Source organism: Octodon degus, unplaced genomic scaffold (genome assembly GCF_000260255.1).
Source record: "Octodon degus isolate 3935 unplaced genomic scaffold, OctDeg1.0 scaffold00044, whole genome shotgun sequence".
Taxonomy (NCBI): Eukaryota; Metazoa; Chordata; class Mammalia; order Rodentia; family Octodontidae; genus Octodon; species Octodon degus.
In genome coordinates, this window is record NW_004524620.1 from 6,196,115 (window position 1) to 6,201,207 (window position 5,093).

Consider the following 5,093-nt stretch of genomic DNA (forward strand, 5'->3'; position numbering starts at 1 on the left):
TATATATATATATAACATGCTGCACAGGAGACATTAGCAAATTGAAAAAAAGCATTCAGCATTCCTTCGGTTCTCTTTACATGGATAAAATATTACTAACATAAAAATTCCATGAGTTACATTCTGACATCCTGCATACAATTATCAATGTCTCTACTGTCCCTGATGTTTCCTTTTATGAGAGACCTAGCATTGTTTTGCCTGATTTGAGATTTTTAGAAATGTATTACATGAAGACAGAACTTTGGTAATTTTTTAAAAATATAAACTTCCTTGCAGTATTACTTCATTTATTTTAACCCAGTATTTTCTATCTCGGTGGTTTTCAATTATGTAATTACATAAGATATGAGATTTTCACCAAATGCATATATATTTAGGAACTACAAATTTACAAATTGTTCAGTGAATTGTTTTGCTGGATAATCTTAATATATTCTTGATACACTCTCATTATTTTACAGTATTTTATGATGGGCTTCTAAGTTATATTTGAAGATATAAAACTATGTTCTCTATAAAATTATTTTCAAACATCTTCATACTTGTAGTGGAGAGCTAACTGGTGGTCAACTTGTTACACCCAGCTGAATCGCACTAGCACGGTGCTGGGTGAGAGAGGCCCACCTGAAGGTTGTTGCCAGCAGTATAAGATGTAAAACTGGAGAAGCTGTTGAGACACTGTTAGGGATTCTGTTTTGAGAACCTGTTGGAGCTGTTGGAAGCACTGAGTTCTCTTGGACTGTTCTGCTGGGTAACCTTATAATGCTGGCTTTCCTGATGAACTTGGTTGATCTTGTAGCTGGAGGAGCTCAGGACATTCATTGTCAGTGAGAATAGCTGCAGCTCATTTTGAGGAACTTTGTTCCTCATCTTGACCATCACTTCCCTGCTCTGGAGGGGAAGATGGTGCACAGTTCAGCCTCATAGAGAAGCTAGTCACATTGGTTTTCCTAATGGGAATTCAGCTTTTTTCATTGCTGCATGAGTTTGAGACCTCACTGTTGTTCATGATGAGTGCGGTACTTTGCAGGGAGCTCTGGTTATTACCTTGAGTGTTGTTTCCTAGCTCCAATTCAGATCATTCATCCTGCTAGCACAGATCCTTCATCTTGATGGCATAGACTTTCTAGCTTCCACCATTGACTTTTGGGCCTTCCCATTGCAGATCCATGAAGTGAGCCTGCATGAGACCTTGTCATGGGATCTAGGCCTCCAACTGGACTTGTGAAACTGGACATTGTTATGGCATCTAGGTTTTCAGCTGGACTCATGCAGGACATTAGGATACAGACCCTCATCTGGATTCTATAGTCTTTTGTGTGTGGACAGATTTCCTTTACTCCTTATTTATAATTATTTGGGTGATTCATTATAAAATAATATAAAATGTGTCCTGTATTATACTGGTCCTCTTGCAAAACACCAAACAATGACAACAGTTTAGATGATTATTCATTGCTCTTTGAAAATAGGCTTCATAGTTACTCATAGATATTTTGTTTAAAACTTTTGGGCCTGACTGTTCTGTTTTCATTCCTTAGAAATGGCCAAAACTCATGGCAGTTAAGTTATTATGTAACTAACTTGCACCAGATAATTCACTTTTAAAAAATTATTAATGCTTACTTTACCATAGACACTTTAAGTTTTATCTTCTACAGATAGACAATTGTTTTGCCCTGACAATTCCTTCAAAGCACTTGTACATCTGTCTCAGACATCTAGGGAAAAGCACTAATGGGTACTCATGACAGATTATCCTCATAAAATTATTTAAGATCATCTTAACAAATTGAATCAAGATTTTTCTGAACCTCAAAGAAAAAGCAAGTGCATTCAGAAACTGCTAATTCAAGAGCAAGACAAAAATTAATTTTACAAAAATGAATGAATTGGGGCCAGTGGGATAGCTCAGCAGACTTAGTGCCTGCTTTGGCAAGTGCAGGGACCAAGGTTTCATCCCCAGTCCTACATGCTGAACGGACCTTACCTCAGGGGTGCATTGAGCCGGTGAACAAGTATGGGCATGATGGTGCACACCTGTAATTCCCAGAGGCGGGGAGGCTGAAAACAGGAGGAGCTCTACGAGTAGTGAGACCTTATACCAAATACATAAAATAAAAAAAGAATGAGTGAATGAATCAATAACTAACAATTGTGGGTTCTGTTTGAAATATTGGGAATGTGTTAATATCATATTTTTTTATATTTTCATTTAAGCTGCCTATGAGCAACATAATGTAACCACTTTGTTTCTATAAAGAGAAAGGAAACTGTTATTATTTTCTCCCTGTCTGACCACTCTGGAATTCAGAAAGTCTCATTGAGTACATTATTTTCATGACAACATGATTACTTTCAAAGAATTAATAAGATTATTCCTTCTTTATTAAGTGTACTTAACAGAAAGCATTGAATATGCAACCAAGCTTTAACTAAAATGTTTGATTTGAAAACAATGTTAATTTGATCAAGTTGACCAGATACCCTTACAAAGTGGCCAAGACAGCTTAACATTCCTTTGCGTTGAACTTAACTCCAGATGGACTTCTTCCCAATGTTAGGTTCCCATATTTTCTTTTCTTTCTTTCTTTCTTTCTTTCTTTCTTTCTTTCTTTCTTTCTTTCTTTCTTTTTTTGTGGAACTGGGGATTGAACTCAGGCCCTTGTGCTTGCTAGGCAAGCACTTATTCTACTGAGCCATCTCTCCAGCCCCCCCCCCATATTTTCTTTCTCAAAGCATTTTCTTTAAAATGGTGAATTGTTTTCCTTCTGAATGGTGAATTGTTTTTCTTTACCCCTGAGATATAGTAAAGTCTTTTGAAAAGTCTCTTGCTAATGTTACCTCCCACAAATACCTTCCTCAAAGACCTGTGAACAATCCCTTTGAAATTTATTTAAGAAGTAGAGTGTTCACTACTTTGCTTCAAGTTTTAAAGTTATCCCTTTTATTGAAAAATACAAGGAAATTTGCTGCTCATTTGAGTAAAGCCAATTAGCAAACACAGGTGAATGATGCTCCCAAACTTCCTGGCATTCTGTGTTAGTACTTCTCTTCTACTTCAATAGTCTCGATAAAGTCATTTTGTTCACTTAACTTTGGGAAAATTTTGCCTTGACAAGAGCTAAGCTTGATTATGTGAAAAATATCTACAAAGCTTTCTTGGCTAAATTAGTCAAGTGCCTGCATCACTCAGTTCCTGGTGTTGAAATTTATTTATTTATTTATTTATTTAATGTATTTGGTATAAGGTCTCACTTGGCAGCTTATACTCATAGTGATCCTCCTGTTTTCAGCCTCCCCAGCACTGAGATTACAGGCATACAACCCACTGCCAGTCTTGGTAACCAGCTCAGTGTGCCTGAGGGCAGGGCCAGTGCTACATGTGCTGCCAGGAATGGAACCCTAGTCCTTGCACTTGCCTAAGCAGGCACTTAGTCTGCTGAGCTATCTCACTGGCCCCAGGGTTAAAAATTATATAAGGAAGTTTCTTCCTTGGCAGGCTCAGGAATCTTAGGCTAGTTTGAAGAACTTGTGAAAGTTTACCCAACCTCTGGTGAAGTACAAGAAATTCTAGGTGTGGTTTTATTATAACTGATAAAAATGTTCTTTATAATAAATTCTACTTATACTTCTGCATGATCCATGTGTCTTAACTAGGTAGTTTCATAGGGAACACACAGAATAAAGGTCCAAGACAGTGAGTGGTCAGATTCTTGCTGTGGTAGAAACTGGTTTCCTAGTAACAATAGTAGCAGATGGTTTTAGCTTGTAAAATTCTAATCCTGTCATTGCCTTCCTGATATTTTGCATCTCTGTAAATTGCCAGTAACTGAAAGATATGTAAACTTCATTTTATGAGGTATATTTAACTGACTGTGTCTTCCATTTTGGAGACTTAGTTTTGCTATCTACCTAAAAAGAACTGGACTAGATCCTGACCTATTTGCAAACAATGTCAATCCTACAAAAATTAATATTACCCCAAGGAGAATAAACAAAGACTATCAGAGAATGTTCTAGTAAAAGATAAAGCAAGAGCCATAACATTTGAAAGAGTCTAACAAGCAGGAAAATGAATGTGAAAACGTTATAATATAAAAAAAGAGAAAAAGAATTGTGGAGGACACTGATTCCAAGCTAGAAAGAGGCTTCATGCTGAAGTTAGTTAGGAGTACCTATTTGATTTATCTGGTTGGTTCTAGGTTGGAAAATAAAGACAAAAGTTAAGAAAACTGACAGTCATTAATCAAATACTTTTGTTTATCTGAATCAATGATTATTGTGTTATTCTTTGGCTTCCTACACTGGTAGATGTAGTTGTCTGATAGCCTGTAAATTGGACTTCTGAATAGAAGTTTACTTCCGCAAATGGATACTGAAGACCTGATGGGTTTTGTAGGCTAGTTGCTGGAGATTGTGTGCCATATTTACATTTGTAGGTACAATCTGTTCATCCTCCACTTGTATATTCATTCATTAAACCCTGATCAAATTTTCAATTCTGTTTGTTTTCGTTAAATTCTGCTTAGAACTCATCAAACTAAGAATTCTCATATTTCTCCATCCTTGACTTGACTACACAAAGGACTGCAATGGGCTGAAAGCTGGCCTTTCTTTTCAAAGGCTGAAGAAGCACCATGAAGTACAGCAACTTTGTTTTATTAGGGCTAATAGATTTTTTTAAATGGCTCTTCTGTGATGTCAAAAGGGAAAGAGAACTTGTGTCCACTACAGTAGTTGCTTCAGAAAATGTAAAGTTGGAAGTCTATTCTTTTTTATATATATTAAAAACTGATGAAACTTTTGGAAGTTTGGCATACTTGGAATATTATCACCCTTAAAGGCCCTGGCAGCATCTCCCTGGGAGAAACTGTCATTCAATGTTCAGGAAGTAAATGATTAATGGAACACATTTTAACACTTGCTGCAAAAACTGTGCATTTGAGAATACACACAAATCAAGTGTACTTCTGTATGTGTTCTATTTTTCCTAGCACTACTAAAAATTATATTCGAAAGACACTGTAAACCAAGGCAAGAATGCAAGTTTTATATACATTTTTCATGGGTGCACAAATATCCCTGAA